At 43.6% G+C, this 19,814-nt stretch overlaps 1 protein-coding gene across 36 annotated transcripts in view; it reads right to left on the bottom strand.

Annotated features, from left to right (window-relative positions):
- The window catches only part of LOC110501507 (bromodomain adjacent to zinc finger domain protein 2B), an 88,994-nt gene that overhangs the window by 63,118 nt on the left and 6,062 nt on the right, over positions 1-19,814 (bottom strand). For all 36 annotated transcript variants that reach the window (XM_021579130.3, XM_090215662.1, XM_090215638.1 and 33 more), the window contains exon 2: positions 7,648-7,691. The gene's annotated coding sequence lies outside the window, so the exon portion shown is untranslated. The remainder of the gene's footprint in view (positions 1-7,647; positions 7,692-19,814) is intronic.

Genomic DNA, 19,814 nt, shown 5'->3' with positions numbered 1-19,814 from the left:
CCTATGATGAAAATTACAGGCCTCTTCTTTTTAAGTGGGAGAACTTGCACAATTGATGGCTGACAATACTTTTTTGCCCCACTGTACCTCTCATTCTGCCTCTTCTGCCGGAGAAAGTGGAGGTCGTCGGCCGGGCTCCAACCCTCAAAGTCAGACATGGAGTACAGCACTGAGTTCAGCTTTCCTTTAAACTTGAGAACGCAGAATTTCATCATTGTGCGATATTGTCTCTCTGCACTGCTGCTCGTTAAGCTGAAGGTCTACTCGTGTCTTCCATGTTAGGGCTACCGAGTGGCGCAGCGGTTTAAGGCACTGCATCTCAGCGCTAGAGGCGTCACTACAGACCCTGGTTCGATTCCAGGCCGTATCACAACCGGCCATGATTTGGAGTCCAATAGGGCGGCACAATTGGCCCAGCGTTGTCCGGATTAGGGTTTGGCCAGGGTAGGCAGTCATTGTAAATAAGAATTTATTCTTAACTGACTTGCCTAGTTAAATAAAGGTTCAATAAAAGGTTAAATAAAAATAAAAAAACATTTTTGAACTCGCCGTAGCTCGCAGCTGTAAAGTTGAGTCTTGGTGGCGCAGAGCTGACTTCGTATCACTGAATATGTCTCTTTGAAAGCAGTACTGGCCCAGGTGACGTCTTGTCGGTGCTGAAGATGATGCAATCTCAGCAGTACAGCTTCTTGGTTTACTCACACCCAGTTATCCATGGATAGCGCTCATAATCGTTAGCCCTTTCTTCATTGCACCAATCCTGGCAGTGCTGGTGTTGGCCACTGCACAACATTTAACTTCTTGTTGAAAGTTAGTCTTGAAAAGGGTAACGCTAACAAATTAGCCACCACATCCTCCTCGATAACACCTGCTACAGCCACTGGCACAACAAAAGCATGGGGAAACTAGGCTATTGCTCAAGGAGTCAGTAGCAACATGTCTAGACCTTCTCTGAAAGCCTAAAAAGGCCCTCAGGGTTCCCCACTGATGTTTTTGAATATTTTAGTTTCACTCTGTCATTGAGGTTAGTAACTACAATGTTGTTAATACATGTTTTCTCCTATCGCAGCCATTACACTAACTGCTTTAGCGTTTCCTTCCTTGGTTAGGAAGGACGCCTGTATCTTTGTCATGACTGGGTGTATTGATACACCATCCAAAGTGGAATTAATATGTTCAATGTCTGCTTTTTTTAAAAAACCCATCTACCAATAGGTTCCCTTCTTTGCGAGGCATTAGGAAAACCTCCCTGGTCTTTGTGGTTGAAATTCCCTGCTCGACTGAGGGACCTTACAGATAATTGTATGTATGGGGAACTGAGATGAGATGGTCATTCAAAAAAAATCATGCTAAACACTATTATTGCACACAGAGTAAGTTCATGCAACTTATTATGTGACTTGTTAAGGGCTATATAAATACATTTTATTTGATTTAAGCAAATGATTACCCCTGAACTTATTTAGGCTTGCCATAACATAAAGACATTTCAAAAAACATAATTACACTATGGGTATTGTGTGTAGGTCAGTGACACAAAATCTAAATTTAATCTATTTTAAATTCAAGCAAGTAACAACAAAATGTGGAAAATGTCAAGGGGGTGAATACATTCTGAAGGCACTGTACAATGACAGCATCGGTCAACCATTCATTTGTACAACACATACATATTTGGTGGACAACACGAAAACCATAATATCCTTGCCTGGGAAAACAAGGCCAAATTAGCGAGAGCAACTTAACACTGCAAATTAGCCGACATCTGGAGTGAATGACAAAAATCCCTCGAATCGTATTAATTGTGACCATGAGGGCCGGCAGGAAAGGGGAAACAACGCTTCTTCTTATTTGTCTGAAGGATGCCATCTAAATCCAAACATTTCCTCCTGAATATTCAGGCCAAGTGAATACAATATTCATTTTGCTGCAGGAGAACAGTTGATGCATAACAATGAGACCGGCTAATGAAATCAACCATCAAGCTGAAATACATACATATTAAACCAGGGTCTCAGTGTCACTCGCTTTTTTTCCCCTCCATGGTTTGTTCTTTTTCCTCATTTCTTTCCCTGACCTTTCAATATTTTTGTCTTTCCTTGAATTTGCTCTCAGCCAAGAGTGATTATTGCATTTTAATGACGGTTTTATTCTGGGCATGTACACATAATCTCTGACTGCGTCTGAGAAAGCTTGCATTTTCTGACAGTATTAAGGTTATTTTCACAAACAATGCATAAAAATAAAGGTTAGACAAGAAAATCCATTACTCTAAATATCATAAATTGACTGTGGTTGCCATTCTACTAAACATCCGTTTGTGCCAAAAGAGTGTAAGCTTACTTATGCAATTTACTTCATTTATAACAGAGTGTTTAGGTCAATTAAAGAAGGCTAATCCATTGCAAAAAATAAAATAAAAATAGAGAGTTTATCATAATTGTTCAACCAAACAAATAGAGGGAACCTAATTACGAACAGTGTTTCTCCTATGCTTTGGCAAGAAAAAGATGCCGGTGTTGACATTTTGATGTCCGTGAAAACACTTGCATTCACACGTGTATTTAGTCGAGGATGGGACCAATGGGAGTGAGAGAACCAAAGCGCTCAACATATTTTTCCTACTGCATCTAGCATTTTGCTAGACTGGTTGGTTGAGAAGGCCTGACTAAAACAGCTGAACACTAGGCTACATTTTAGACAAAACAGGTAGCCTAGTGGTAAGTAATTAAATACAGGTCCCTCTCAGGGCCTCATCCTCACACAGCACCCACAACAATGCCCGTTCTGACTTCATATACAGATATTTCCCTTAAAAATGGCACATTCCTAGTAAACAAAGGGAGGGGTTAACTGATCAAAGTGTGAGGCAGTGGTGGAAGGTCAGCCCCCACCAGCCAGCTGAAAGAGCTGATAGGGAAAACAGCCACCATACTCCAGTGCTGCCATTCCTCCTCCCTGACAAAGACTCCATCTGCCACTGAGCCATTCGCAGCCTCAGAGTCAGAATATCAATGATTCCCAACCATTCTGCAAGTCTAGCGTTCACCTTGGTATCACCTCTACGCACGTCTGAGGCGCTGACGTTACAGATCTCCACTCTGTAGGCAGCAGTGCACTGCAGGCAGCCAGCCCAGCACGGCGCAGAGCAGAGCAGAGCACAGCCTTCATCCAGCTAAGTGGCATTTATGCAGCTCCTGGTAGGAGAGCATTTTATTAGCATCGATATCGTTGGAGCCTTTCTAGATTGGTGTTCCGGGCCCTGCGAGATTTCCAACGCATCTGAATTCACACTCAAATAGTAATAAGAGGGGATTGGGGTCGGGAGGATTTAAATCATGCCAACGTAACGAGAGAGTGGAATGCTTTACCTGCAATTTACAGTGATTTCAGGGAACACCGTCTGTGTGAAAGGATTTTCATTTTTTGCAGTGCAAAGTGTGTGGTGTGCATTTTACCAGCCCTCTGAGGCGGTAAAGAGAGAGAGAGAAGGGGGGGGGGGGGGAATCCCCTGGTCTCTGCTGAAGTACCAGTGCCAGCATTAAGAGGAAGGCAGGCAGCTGGCCCTAACAACCCAATGATACTAAAGAAAATTCAATTTTCCCCTTCACCATCTGCACACCAAACCACAGAGAGGCACTTATGACCCTCCTCTGCTTCTATACCTCCCAGTGTAGACCACGCCAGAGCTGTTCCAAGACCCTGTCTTCCCTGACCTTTCACCCCCGAGGGGAAACATTGTGATTAGTTATAGTTTATTGACAACAAATTAGCCTCTGTGGTGGGCGCAGCTGGACCGGAGCTCATCCCTCAGCTTCAAATACCGATTCTGTAATTACTTCCCTCACGTTCTCAGTTATACCTTATACCACTGCTTTTAACAAAGGGGAACTGCACACAAATCCAATCATAGCCAGAATGAGGCATGGAAATTCCCTGATGCCCAATTGCCTCAATGGGGCTGTTTCTCATGTCTACTCCTCACGGTCTCCAAACCCATCTCAACATGACTCAAAGAAGGGAAAAAAAACACACTGGGCCCTGTACCAAGCACACGTTAGTCAAACTAAATGTTTCTACTGGCTTTGTTTCAAGTCGACGATACCGTCGCCTGGGGGGCTCCTGAAATCAGGCCGGGTGTCTGTGCTGAACAACAGGGGGGATGGAGGGGTGAGGATGAAGAGGGGAGGGGGACGCGAAACGCCCCGGGAATGGTGCGGCTGTGTACGCAGCAGAGGGCTTGAACACCGAACGGGGTTGGGGGGGTCAGTGGGATCTATCCTATCTGACAGCACTTAAAGCAGGCTGTAAGTGACCCCCTCCCTCCAACCTGATCCCTGTGGAGCACAGCCCCCCTGACCCCAGCCAGCAGAGACACAAATCCCCTGCCTCCCTCCATCTCCACCCTGGCCCTCCTGCAGTCATCCTCAGCCTGGCTGCTTTTAAAGCCCACTCATCCACCTAGGCCCGATGGCCTCCAAATGGCTCCTGTCCATCTGCAGATGGATGGCTCGCTGCGGATTATCTACAATCACTTGTCAAATTGAACGGCAGTGTGCTTCATTAAAAAAGGTACATTCTTTTCTGCTGTATTTGCCCTTCAGGAGACACAAATATTCAGCTCCGTTTGCGCAAACATTAGCAGCAAGGCTTGCATGCGCCACATTCACACAGGGGAGATGAATTGAGAGGTTGACAACCTTTTAATGGACACGCGATATCTAACGTCTCTGCGGAAGATCGCAGGATGAATTCATTCCGGGAACGCATTGAACAAACAATGCAGCGAGGCCGGATGAGAAGTCACTAAGTTGGACTTCTCCCAATCTCCAAAGTGCATTAAAGCTGCTGGGGATATTGGTCCACCACACCACAGCACGTTTGTTGACAATTAGCAAGTTACAAGGTAGCGTAAAACAGAGGCGTTCAGTGCCGTATGAGGTTACCAGGCGTGTTGCATGCATAATTCACAAGAGTCTAAAGCGCCACTGATGTGTCCCATAGACGTCGCCTTAGAGAGAACGGTCGACACCAGCTCACATTTGTAGCACGGCATCTGGCGTGCTGCGTCAGGAATTGCCAAGAGCCTCGTCTACTAACGGCAAAATCATTTCAAATCAACAAAACATTTAAAATCACATTTTATTGGTTACATTCATGTTTTTCACAGATGTTATTGCGGGGTGTAGCAAAACGCTTCTCACGCTAGCATCCTTTTTCAAACCTCTTGATATGCTGAGAGGTCGAGAGTGCTCACAAACCTAACAGACTTTCCCCTTACAGCTCACTTGCTCAAAGATCACAATGAGTCTATGGGTTTATTCTTAATATGAAGTGAGGTTTAACTGAATGAATGGCCTAGGTTAAAATGTTGGCATAAGCCACAGTGCGTAACCTAACTGGCATGTGAGCAAACAGCACTAAAATCAAAAAGGGGGGAGGGGGAGGAAGACAAAGTTTGGTTGGAGGATCCCAGCAGTATAATAACAGATCTGTAACCCATTAACATTCTGGCTGTAGGACAGGAGACACAGGCAGGGCGTCTGGGGTGGCTGGCTGGGCTGATGCAATCCATTTTGAAGTCCTTGCATCTCGCAGCCCGGCTGCCCACTGCTCGTGACCTTTAGGGTTTGGTCTCCTCTCCATGGACTTCGCCTGCTATTGACTATCTGTCTGTGTCCCGAATGGTATCCTCTTCCCTTCACAGTGCACTACTGTTTTGACAAGGGCCAATAGGGCTCTGGTCCTTACCCAAGGAATAGGGTGCCATTTGGGACATACCCTCAGTCATTCAAACACCACGCGGTCCCAATGGAATGGAGGTGAGGCTCCCTGCTTAAGAGGACTCCTTGGAATACACCTCGCCTTGACTACACTTCCTGATCGCCATGAGTCCTACCTCACGACAGCTCTGTTCTGTCTAGGATGTCTTGAGATCTACGTAGGTTAATAACTGTGTGGTAGTAGATTGATACCACCTAACAGTATCCCGTGCAGCGTTATGATTCAACTTTGACAGGAATTCTTTCATCACCATCTCTCTCGCCTTATCCTCCCCATCCCGTGGCCAAGGGAAGGGAGGAGGAGGAGCGGGGCTGAGGTGCCAGTATTTACTACCACATCATATTACACAGGCCCAGCAATCTGTTAGCCACTCAGGCCCGTCACAGAACACACCTCTTTCAAGCCACACTGTTAACCGTAGGAGGACATCAATATAAAAAATTTAAAAAGGAGGGATAGAAAAACTCCCTCCCCCATCTAACACACCCACGGGGGGCTGTAAAACACCAGTCGATAGATAGGGCACCACCCCCTCTTCGCCTCTCCTGATCTACCCACTTCCCCCTACAGTCTCCTCAGCAGTAAGAGCAGGAGGAGAGTCAGGCTTCTAGTTAAACTACAGGTTACTGATGACTTTAAATAAATCCTGGGAGGTTTCCATTACACACAACCTGGGCAGGATCAGAATCCGGGGTTGATGGGATTCCTCTCCTCATTTCCCGTTGCCATTCAAACTCTGTTTGTCCGGAACGCTGTGGGTGACCCGTCTCCTGGCAGGTCGCACACAAAGATTCTAACAGGCTTTTTCCTCATGATCACAAAGTGGCCCGATGCATGTCACCACACTTAGTTTTCAGCATATCGACTCCAATAGAAAATAACATGTTGCCTATAGTTACTTTGCATTGCCCTTTTACTTTCAACCCTCCACATTGCACATTTGAAATACTGCAGAGAAATAAAAACAGGTCTGTGACAAACTGTTTTGGATTAAAGTTTCTCATTAAAGACTGGAACAGTGAATGTTCCAGATAGAACAACAAGCCTTCGCTAGTAGCCCCGAGGTACGACGGGCAGCCAAGTGGAAAGGAGAAGTCCAGCGATAACACTGTCCTGCTATCAGTGACACACTAGATGCCTGATACCACCTGATCTTTCTCTGACGGTTGAAAAACCAGTTCAGAAACCAATGACTTCCAAAATGCTGATGTATTTACAATAACACCACAGAGGTTTGCATGATTCCGACATCGAAGGGCTTCGAGACGTTACTCGGGAGAGAAAAGTCAGACTGTCTGATAGGAGTGGAGCTGACGCTTTCAGATCCCTCCTGACATCGTCTGGGGTGCAACACTACACAATTTACAGAGGCAGCCATGCAACCACTGTTCAAAGCTTCTGTATGCAAAGTGACTCACTTTCAAATTCAAAACAAAGTCAAAAGGACAGCTCAAACTCTACCAATTACCCCAATTTGGTTGACAGTAATTTATTTTAGAAATAGCCAAAAGTAAAAGAATGCTTCTTTTCATACATGTTATGAAACGTCGACATGCTAATTCTATGCAAGACGGCGAACTAATTAGAAATTCGCAAACTGAAAGCAAAGTGTAATGTAGCACAAACTAATTCCATTAAAGAGGACCTCGTTAAATCTAGGCCTAATTGGAAAAATCTCTAATCCTATACCTAAATAATGCTTTAAAATTGAAGAGTTGTGCTTATCCAGTTAGCCTATCCTTTCATAAACTGATTTCTGGACACAATAATTACAACGGGGACTTCAAGACACAAACAGTAGGACCATATTGTTTACAGCTGCGATGGGTGATTAGAACGCAGCCAACGTGACCAAACACTTACTGTTCGAGAGGATCCTCAGCTCTGTGACATCACGGCTCTGCAAACTGAAAAAGAAGAAGACAACAGTCAGCTTAATTGCTTTATTTTATTGATTTATTCATTCACCACAATTCCTGCCTGAAACTCCATTAAAATAAAATAAAAATGCTAATTTGGACAGGCTTATGTCCTGGGGGGGGGTATACCTTATGCATTCAAACGTCGGCTGGGAATCAAAGCCCTGCTGCTGCAACATGGTCATATAACAGTGCAAACAAAACAAAGACGGGTGGATTTCAAACACGACAACAAATTTCAACTAAAATTGGAATACAACAGCACTTGCGTAAGCGCTTCCAAACACTTCTGGCGAGCCAGCAAATGTCTTATTTTCATTTAACGTTTCCATCGGTGTTTGTCTCAATTTGAACGTGAAGTAAACGAAGACTGCGTCAGTTTAACACCCGCTGTCAGCAGCAGACTTGAGCGCCAATGATTTACAGCCTTGACGCATCACTCAAATTCCCCTAGTCCACAATGCAACCTGTCTACAGGACAACTGCAGGATCACACGGAGCCAAGGGAAACAGACAAGACTTGTGTTCATACTACAACAGACGATTATAGCAGCACAAACAATGAATGACAGCAAAAGGCCCAACATCAATGTTAGCGATCACATCAATGTTACGACAATGATTGTCATCATTTAAAAAGACTCAGTCTGTTTCTTTATATTAGACTAATTTATTTTCAACATAAAAATGAAGAGGTGATGAACAACAAAGGCTTTCTATACTAATCTTTCAGTGCTCCAGGAGTAGCCTACAAATCACGACAAACTACTTTAAATTGGCAAGTATGGACACAGATCCCTAGGCTTGGACTAGCTAGGATTCATCTGAACCTAGGCCTGTGCCATATTACCTCAAACAACATGTCATTCACCTCTCGGTGCACTTGATCAGGGCCAACTGTTGCTTTCTGGACAATCCTCTCAGTGAGCACAGAGTGAGGTAAACAGGATGCTGTTAAAACTGCACTTGTGCCTTTTCAGCTCAGGAGGCAATTTGCTCTGACTGCTGCTGCTGTGGATGCTATGCCATTTCCTTATTTCCCTATCCTAGCAGATGCTTCACTCAAAATGGCTTCAAGCTAATTATGGGTATCTTAGGAGTGTGCCTCTACCTTCATTCACTCAAAGGATGGGTATCATTCACACACTAATTAGAGAAACATGCCTCCTCCTGCTACGGCTTGGTAACAAATCCATCCGGATTCACCCTTTGTCGATGGAGAACACATTCGGAGGATGACGATGTCCTCTTTTCGCTTCCTGTTTAGCATAACCTACCAGTACCTAACATCATCTCAGGTTACACACCATAGAGCCTAAGCTAGTAGTAAGGTTTGACTGCCTGTAAACTCAGCGAAGAGAATAGTCATTGCGCCAAACCAAGTCATCCCATTAGTCGTCCATCTACAGTGAGGTTTATGGAGATTAAAAGCAGATGGGAAGAAGAAGAAGAAAAAAAAACATAGAAGAAAAGTCATGTTGACCCGTAGCCTATGAGAAAAACATAGGCTAATGACTTGTATCAAGTCCTAGGCTTAAGTGGTCTTGAATCATACTTTGTGGACATTGACCGACCGGACTAAGGAATGCATAGGCATTGGATGGGCTACGGTGCTGGTTAAGAAAACCAGACAAATCTAGAATAAATGGGCTACAGGCCAAAACTGAGGCCCTTGCAAAAGGTTTAAACAAAGTATGAGCTTATTCACAGAGTAAGTGGGTCATTCCATGTCATTTCAGCAAGCCATGACACCCACCATGTCAGATTGTTCTGAAATCCTTTCTGTAGTTAGAAACAGATAAGATTAGCATTCCTGAAACATTTTGTTGAAATATCAATTTGATCTAAGAAATTAAGCTAATTGATTGCACCCAAAATAGCCATCTTCATTTATAGGATTCATATAATCTTCAATAAATATAGTACATAACATCCTATTTTGACCATCATTCTTTGTAACAATGATTAAGACATCCAGTAAAATTTTAAAAAGTCACCCACGGACCCCCAAGCCAACCCCACCCCAACAACCATTATGCCGTATCAGTTCTCTATGTTTGACATGTTAAGGATGTGATGAGTATTTTTTCTTCTTCTCCTGTTCAGAGAAATTCATCATTGAAGTCACTTGCATTATTTTCCATAAATTAGTGTGAAAGTACGAAGTTTTGCCCACTGATGCCACAATAGGTGGCTTGTGGGCGACTCGTGACCATTTTATTGGATTCCTCATGTCTTATTCGTTGTTAGGTAGAATTATTAAAAAGGGGGATACCTAGTCAGTTGTACAACTTAATGCATTCAACTGAAATGTGTCTTCCTCATTTAACCTAACCCCTCTGAATTTAAGGGGTACGGAGGGCTGCCTTGGGGCGGCAGGGTAGCCTAGTGGTTAGAGCGTTGGACTAGTAACCGGAAGGTTGTGAGTTCAAACCCCCGAGCTGACAAGGTACAAATCTGTCGTTCTGCCCCTGAACAGGCAGTTAACCCACTGTTCCCAGGCCGTCATTGAAAATAAGAATTTGTTCTTAACTGACTTGCCTGGTTAAATAAAGGTAAAATAAAAATAAATAAAATAAAAATAGACATCCAAGTCTTCGGCGCCCGGGGAACAGTGGGTTAACTGCCTTGCTCAGGGGCAGAATGACAGATTTTACCTCGTCAGCTCGGGGATTTGATCCGGTAACCTTTTGGTTACTGGCCCAACGCTCCTACCCGCCAGGTTAATTATGGTCCAAATCTGATGTTAGGTCAAATATTTATTGAAGATTATATGAATCATATAAATTAAAAATGGTAAATATGAGTGCAATCAATTAGCTTATTTCTCAGAGATCAAATGATATTTTAGCCAAAATAATGTTTCAGGAATGGTCATCTTTCTACACTATAGAAACTATTTCAGAACAATGTGAGATGGTGGGTGTCTAAACCAAGTTGACACAGATTCTATGGCCCAGCCAGCCACAAATCTTAAGTCATTACACTGTGCAGCAGGGTTGTCACGATACCAGTATTGAGATATACAAAAGGTATCATGGCAAGAGGAAAAGAACATGAAGCAAACTGAATTTCTTGAGGAAAACTGTCCTAGTGGTGGAAAAAAAAGCAGCCTAATGTCATCCAGAATCACATGTTTATTTTCCAAGCTATAGCACACAATATTTTACATACAGTAGGTTATTTTAAAAAGACCAACGAGTTTAGTCTGGTTTGGGTTTTCCTTTTTTCCATGGAAAATCAGGTATTGTAGTATCGCAAAAGTGGTGTCAAATTGTATTTGTCACATGCGCAGAATACAACAGGTATTACTGTGAAATGCTTACTTACAAGCCCTTAATTCTATTTAAGAAATTGCATTGTTGGTAAGAAAATATTTACTAAAATAAACTAAAGTAAAAAAAAAATGTAAATCAAAAAGTAACGAGAAAATTGCATAACAAAAACGAGGCTATATATAGGGGGTACCGGCACCGAGTCACTGGGCAGGGGTACAGGTTAGTTGAAGTAATTTGTAAAGTAACTATGCATGGATAAACAGCGAATAGCAGTGTAAAAAATATAAATAAATACATTTTTTTTAAAAAGGGGGGGCGCAATGTAAAAATTCCAGATGGCCATTTGATTAATTGTTCAGCAGTCTTATGGCTTGGGGGTATAAGCTGTTAACCTCTTATGGCTGCATCCCTTGTTCTCAATTTCCGCCTGATGACATACCCTAATCTAACTGCCTGTAGCTCAGCCCCAGAGGCAAGGCTATGCATATTCTTGGTATAATTTGAATGGAAACATTCTGAAGTTTGTGGAAATGTTAATTGAATGTAGGAGAATATAACACAGTAGATCTGGTGGAAGAAAAGAGAAAGAACATACGTTCTGTTTTTTATTGTTGTAGCATCATCTTTCACATGTACTAGAATAGCCACACAGTCAGATAGGATGCTGGAGATAATTTTGATGGATAACACAAGAGGGCAACTGTAGGTGTGCAAAGTTTGAGACTGATAACTTCAGGAATGGGTGAGCTACATGACATTTAGCATGAAGTCACCCAGGTGTCCCATACAAGTTGCCCAAATGTACCCAAGTGGCCGAATTGGTGAAATGACCGATAACTATATACAACAGTGCAAATAACTATATACAACATATCAAAAAGCAATTATAACACACAAAAAGAAAAAATGTTAAAAAAAATATTGGAAAATAAATATTTTCAAAAAACAGTACACCCTTTGGAAGTCCTCTACACACTATTTTGCAGCCTGTGCCATGTCCCATAGCAGTCTCTTTCTGATGTAAAGCAGAGGCAAACTGAACAAGTGGTGCAGTTCATGCGACACAGAACACAACTACGCCTCCATGCTGTGCCCTTTTGGCCCTGAGGCACAGTCATGCCTGCAGTAATGAACTGTGGCATATGAACACCACTGGGGGCAGAGGTAGAGCGGGCAGCTTGGCACCGGGGGCTCCCAGTCAGAGTCGCTATCACTGTGAAAGAAAACATGAAAAAAATATTTGTATTGTATGAGCCTTTTATCATCACATAAAATAAACAGATATGTACTGTATAGAGCAGAGGGAACAGTCACTACGGTGAAGTGCTGTTCCATTCAACTCCGGCCATTGTTGTGGGCCTGCCCTCTCCTGAACAGCACCCAATGGCAATTTCATATGGAAATGGAGAGGAGTAGCAGGCGCAGTGGCCATGTGCGTGTTTGCTGTTCTACTCCATTCCATTTGAATAAAAACACACATATATATATATATATATATATATATATATATATATGACATGGAAAATATACACTGCTCAAAAAAATTAAGGGAACACTTAAACAACAATCTAACTCCAAATCACACTTCTGTGAAATCAAACTGTCCACTTAGGAAGCAACACTGATTGACAATAAATGTCACATGCTGTTGTGCAAATGGAATAGACAACAGGTGGAAATTATAGGCAATTAGCAAGACACCCCCAATAAAGGAGTGGTTCTGCAGGTGGTAACCACAGACCACTTCTCAGTTCCTATGCTTCCTGGCTGATGTTTTGGTCACTTTGAATGCTGGCGGTGCTTTCACTCTAGTGGTAGCATGAGACTGAGTCTACAACCCACACAAGTGGCTCAGGTAGTGCAGCTCATCTGGGATGGCACATCAATGCGAGCTGTGGCAAGAAGGTTTGCGGTGTCTGTCAGCATAGTGTCCAGAGCATGGAGGCGCTACCAGGAGACAGGCCAGTACATCAGGAGACATGGAGGAGGCCGTAGGAGGGCAACAACCCAGCAGCAGGACCGCTACCTCCGCCTTTGTGCAAGGAGGAGCAGGAAGTGCACTGCCAGAGCCCTGCAAAATGACCTCCAGCAGGCCACAAATGTGTATGTGTCTGCTTAAACGGTCAGAAACAGACTCCATGAGGGTGGTATGAGGGCCCGACGTCCACATGTGGGGGTTGTGCTTACAGCCCATCACCGTGCAGGACGTTTGGCATTTGCCAGAGAACACCAAGATTGGCAAATTCGCCACTGGCGCCCTGTGCTCTTCACAGATGAAAGCAGGTTTACACTGAGCACGTGACCGTCCGGAGACGCCGTGGAGAACGTTCTGCTGGCTGCAACATCCTCCAGCATGACCGGTTTGGCGGTGGGTCAGTCATGATGTGGGGTGGCATTTCTTTGGGGGGCCGCACAGCCCTCCATGTGCTCGCCAGAGGTAGCCTGACTGCCATTAGGTACCGAGATGAGATCCTCAGACCCCTTGTGAGACCATATGCTGGTGCGGTTGGCCCTGGGTTCCTCCTAATGCAAGACAATGCTAGGCCTCATGTGGCTGGAGTGTGTCAGCAGTTCCTGCAAGAGGAAGTCATTGATGCTATTGACTGGCCCGCCCGTTCCCCAGACCTGAATCCAATTGAGCACATCTGGGACATCATGTCTCGCTCCATCCACCAACGCCACGTTGCACCACAGACTGTCCAGGAGTTGGCGGATGCTTTAGTCCAGGTCTGGGAGGAGATCCCTCAGGAGACCATCCGCACCGCATCAGGAGCATGCCCAGGCGTTGTAGGGAGGTCATACAGGCACGTGGAGGCCACATACACACTACTGAGCCTCATTTTGACTTGTTTTAAGGACATTACATCAAAGTTGGATCAGCCTGTAGTGTGGTTTTCCACTTTAATTTTGAGTGTCACTCCAAATCCAGACCTCCATGGGTTGATACATTTGATTTCCATTGATAATTTGTGTGATTTTGTTGTCAGCACATTCAACTATGTAAAAGAAAAAAGTATTTAATAAGAATATTTCATTCAGATCTAGAATGTGTTATTTTAGTGTTCCCTTTATTTTTTGAGCAGTAATGTAATTATATATATATAATATATAATATATAATATAATATATATATCTCCAAACCAACACACACAAACCACACATTTCATTGCAAAATATATACAGTGCCTTGCGAAAGTATTCGGCCCCCTTGAACTTTGCGACCTTTTGCCACATTTCAGGCTTCAAACATAAAGATATAAAACTGTATTTTTTTGTGAAGAATCAACAACAAGTGGGACACAATCATGAAGTGGAACGACATTTATTGGATATTTCAAACTTTTTTAACAAATCAAAAGCTGAAAAATTGGGCGTGCAAAATTATTCAGCCCCTTTACTTTCAGTGCAGCAAACTCTCTCCAGAAGTTCAGTGAGGATCTCTGAATGATCCAATGTTGACCTAAATGACTAATGATAAATACAATCCACCTGTGTGTAATCAAGTCTCCGTATAAATGCACCTGCACTGTGATAGTCTCAGAGGTCCGTTAAAAGCGCAGAGAGCATCATGAAGAACAAGGAACACGCCAGGCAGGTCCGAGATACTGTTGTGAAGAAGTTTAAAGCCGGATTTGGATACAAAAAGATTTCCCAAGCTTTAAACATCCCAAGGAGCACTGTGCAAGCGATAATATTGAAATGGAAGGAGTATCAGACCACTGCAAATCTACCAAGACCTGGCCGTCCCTCTAAACTTTCAGCTCATACAAGGAGAAGACTGATCAGAGATGCAGCCAAGAGGCCCATGATCACTCTGGATGAACTGCAGAGATCTACAGCTGAGGTGGGAGACTCTGTCCATAGGACAACAATCAGTCGTATATTGCACAAATCTGGCCTTTATGGAAGAGTGGCAAGAAGAAAGCCATTTCTTAAAGATATCCATAAAAAGTGTTGTTTAAAGTTTGCCACAAGCTACCTGGGAGACACACCAAACATGTGGAAGAAGGTGCTCTGGTCAGATGAAACCAAAATTGAACTTTTTGGCAACAATGCAAAACGTTATGTTTGGCGTAAAAGCAACACAGCTGAACACACCATCCCCACTGTCAAACATGGTGGTGGCAGCATCGTGGTTTGGGCCTGCTTTTCTTCAGCAGGGACAGGGAAGATGGTTAAAATTGATGGGAAGATGGATGGCGCCAAATACAGGACCATTCTGGAAGAAAACCTGATGGAGTCTGCAAAAGACCTGAGACTGGGACGGAGATTTGTCTTCCAACAAGACAATGATCCAAAACATAAAGCAAAATCTACAATGGAATGGTTCAAAAATAAACATATCCAGGTGTTAGAATGGCCAAGTCAAAGTCCAGACCTGAATCCAATCGAGAATCTGTGTAAAGAACTGAAAACTGCTGTTCACAAATGCTCTCCATCCAACCTCACTGAGCTCGAGCTGTTTTGCAAGGAGGAATGGGGAAAAAAAATTCAGTCTCTCGATGTGCAAAACTGATAGAGACATACCCCAAGCAACTTACAGCTGTAATCGCAGCAAAAGGTGGCGCTACAAAGTATTAACTTAAGGGGACTGAATAATTTTGCACGCCCAATTTTTCAGTTTTTGATTTGTTAAAATTTTTTGAAATATCCAATAAATGTCGTTCCACTTCATGATTGTGTCCCACTTGTTGTTGATTCTTCACAAAACAATAGTTTTATATCTTTGTTTGAAGCCTGAAATGTGGCAAAAGGTCGCAAAGTTCAAGGGGGCCGAATACTTTCGCAAGGCACTGTATATATTCTTTTTTTTCTCTCTTTTTTTTGCAAAAATATATATTTATATTTCATAAAATGGCATTAGCACTTACCTGTCCAGAAGTACGTCCTGTCCTCTCAGAAACAGCTCCTCAGCTCCTGTTTGAATCATAACTCAAAGATTCCTCAAACAAAAAATCTGTCTCACTTTCACTTTAGACTCTGACTTCGCTTTTCCTGATTTATCCGCCATGATATCTTCAATGAAATCATTGAAAATACAACTTTCCGAAATACTGCTGCGCGTAACAAGCCTCACAGCAACTCCTCTGATCGCCAAGGCGAGAATGGAGTTTGTTACGCGTGCGATTACAAACAAGGAATGGTGGTCCAACCCAAAACCATTACATACTGGCGTTTACCTCAGCTCATTGGCTATCTACCCAGCTAGATTTCAAGAAGATCAGTAGTCATTGGGCAGAAATACAGTCAATCAATGAAGCTTCGCTAAAATTATTGGTGCGCAAGGAAGTAATTGCTCGTTGTCTTCAAATCAGTTCAAGTCGGTTAATACTCCCCGCAAAAAAAACAATGACGTTTGGCTGTGTTGCAAACATCCAGGAATGCACTGAAACCAACCATGACTAGATAAACGATTGTTTACGGTGTGTAATTACGTTGAATGCTCTGTAAAAAATTGATAGAGATGGAATTCACGGCACAAACGGTTTACAAAATGTTTAGATTTAGGCTATAAAAATGGATTTTATCAAAGAAAACGGCACTTCATTTGATCACTGGGACCCTCAGGAAGAGAAATAAGAGCAAGATATCAGAATGTAAGTCATAATTTTACCTTCAGATGCAAATGTGTAAAAACTGTCATCGCGGAAAATGGTTCTGTTCTCGATTGCTCTTCTCAAACAAAAGCATGGGATTTGTTCACTGTAATAGCTATTTTAAATCGGAAAACGTAGTTTGATTACCAAGATTCTAATCTTTTGGATGTAAGACACTAGCATTTTCAAGAATGTTTAATGTTACGACATTGTATTTTTAGTTGTCACTCTGAAATTTCCCCTGATGTTGATCCCTGTACGGGGGATCGCAGCCATAAGAGATTAAGGAGCCTTTTGGCCCTAGACTTGGCGCTCTGGTACCGCTTGCCGTGCAGTAGCAGAGATAACAGTCTATGAATTGGGTGACTCGAGTCTGACAATTTTTTGGGCCTTCCTCTGACACCGCAAGGAGATCTGGATGCCAGGAAGCTTGGCCCCAGTGATGTACTGGGCTGTACGCACTACCCTCTGTAGCGCCTTACGGTTAGATGCCGAGCAGTTGCCATAGCAGGCCGTGATGCAGCCAATCAGGATGCTCTGGATGATGCAGCTGTAGAACTTTGAGGATCTGTGGACCCATGCCAAATCTTTTCAGTCTCCTGGGGGGGAAAAGGTGTTGTGACCTCTTAATGACTGCCTTGGGTTGTTTGGATGATGATAGTTCGTTGGTGATGTGGACACCAAGGAACTTGAAACTCACGACCTGCTCCACTTCAGCCCCGTTGATGTTAATGGGGGCCTGTTCGGCCCTCCTTTCCTTATAGTCCACAATCAGCTCCTTTGGTTTCCTCACATTGAGGGAGAGGTTTTTGTCCTGGCAGTGTCGGACCTCCTCCCTATAGGTGGTCTCATCGTTGTCGTCAGCAAACTTGATGGTGTTGGAGTCGCGCTTGGCCACACAGTCGTGGGTGAACAGGGAGTACAGGAGGGGACTAAGCACGTACCCTTGAGGGGCCCCAGTGTTGGGGATCAACACTGGGCAGACGTGGCAGATGTGTTGTTGCCTACCCTTACCACCTGGGGGCAGCCCATCAGGAAGTCCAGGATCCAGTTGCAGAGGGAGGTTACCTTCAAAGCAGGTTACCTTCGCTTTCTTGGGCACAGGGACTATGGTGGTCTGTTTGAAACATGTAGGTATTACAGACTCGGTCAGAGAGAGGTTGAAAATGTCAGTGAAGACACTTGCCAGTTGGTCCGTGCATGCTTTGAGTACGCGTCCTGGTAATCCGTCTGACCCCACAGCCTTTTGAATGTTGACCTGTTTAAAAAGGTCTTGCTCATGTAGGCTAATGAGTGCGTGAACACAGTCATATGGAACAGCTGGTGCTCTCATGCTTTCTTCAGTGTTGCTTGCCTCGAAGCGAACATAAAACGCATTTAGCTCGCCTAGTAGGCTTGCGTCACTGGGCAGCTCACGGTTGCGTTTCCCTTAGTAGTCTGTAATAGTTTCAGCCGTGTCACATCCGACGAGTGTCAGAGTTGGTGTAGTAGCATTCAATTTTAGTCCTGTATTGACGCTTTGCCTGTTTGATGGTTCGTCTGAGGGCATAGGGGCATTTCTTACAAGTGTCCGGATTAGTGTCCCGCTCCTTGAAAGCATCAGCTCTAGCCTTTAGCTCGGTGTGAATGTTAACTGTTATCTATGGCTTCTGGTTGGGATATGTACGTACAATCACTGTGGGGACAACATCGTCGAAGCACTTATTGATAAAACCGGTGACTGAGGTGGTATACCGCTCAATGCCATTGGATGAATCCCGGAACATATTCCAGTCTGTGCTACCAAAACAGTCCTGTAGCGTAGCATTCGCATCATCTGACCACTTCTGTATTGGTACTTCCCGCTTTAGTTTTACTTGTAAGCAGGAGGATAGAATTATGGTCAGATTTGCCAAGTGGAGGGCTAGGAAGAGATTTGTACGTGTCTGTGTGGAGTAAAGTGGTCTAGAGTTTGTTTTTTTCCTCTGGATGCACATGTCATGCTGGTAGAAATTAGGTAAAACAGATTTAAGTTTGCCTGCATTAAAGTCCCCGGGCACTAGCATCGCTTCTGGATGAGCATTTTCTTGTTTGCTTATGGCCTTATACAACTCGTTGAGTGTGGTCTTAGTGCCAGCATCAGTTTGTGGTGGTAAATAGACAACTACAAAGAATATAGATGAGAACTCTCTTGGTAGATACTGTGGTCTCCAGCTTATCATGCGGTATTCTACCTGAGGTGAGCAATACCGCGAGACTTCTTTCATTTTTACACATGGCGCACAAATAGACACACACCCTTGCCCCTCGTGTTACCAGACACAGTTGCTCTGTCCTGCCAAAAAAACAGAGAAGCCAGCCAGCTCTATATTATCCGTGTCTTTGTTTAGCCACGTCTCTGTGAAAGATAAGATATTACAGTTTGTAATGTCCCGTTGGTAGGATAGTCTTAATCGTAGATCGTCCAGTTTGTTTTCAGATTATTGCACTTTGGCCACTAATACAGAGGGTAGAGGTGGTTTACCTACTCGTCTGAGAATTCATGAGGCACTCTGCCCTCCTCCCCCTTTTCTTCACGTGGATGACAGGGAGTTGGGCCTTATTCTCGACAAAGCGACAAATCCTTTGCGTCGGACTCATTAAATTAAAAATCTTCGTCAAGTTCAAGGTGAGTAATCTGTTCTGATGTCCAGAAGCTCTTTTAAGAGACGGTAGCAGCAACATTATGTACAAAATGAGTTAAACAATGCGAGAAAAAAAAATAGCACAGTTGGTTAGGAGCCCCTAAAATCTTACTATGTAGGATGATAAAACCAACAGTCCTACACAGCTGTAATGTTTTCCACATGCAGAAAAAACTACAAAAAGTAATTTTTCACATTTCCACCAGGACAAACCATTCCCTGCCACACTGGCATACAACATGACCAGAAAAACAACATGAGAGGTTCTTGAAAACATCCTATTTTACACGTCCTTTGAGACATCATTGGAGGAAATAGGCCTTAAACAATAAACAGTTTAGATCCCTGGTTGTCTGGAGTTCCCAGAACACAATCTCACATCTCAATCAGCAACAGTAGTCCAAAAGTATTCAAATCCACTTGAGGAATGTAGTGATGTTCTGACAAGAGAGTGAAGAGTTCAGTTGCATCCGAGTGCCAAAAAATGGTATTGAGAGAAATATGTTTCCTAAAAGATGCCGGTGTTCCTGTCTGTATGCTTAAATTAGCTCTAAATACTTGGATTACACCAGG

This window comes from Oncorhynchus mykiss, chromosome 22, assembly GCF_057628025.1.
Source record: "Oncorhynchus mykiss isolate SJ-2025 chromosome 22, ASM5762802v1, whole genome shotgun sequence".
In the NCBI taxonomy this organism is placed as follows: domain Eukaryota; kingdom Metazoa; phylum Chordata; class Actinopteri; order Salmoniformes; family Salmonidae; genus Oncorhynchus; species Oncorhynchus mykiss.
Note: the sequence above shows the minus strand (reverse complement) of the source record. Positions and strands in the feature narration are given on the sequence as shown.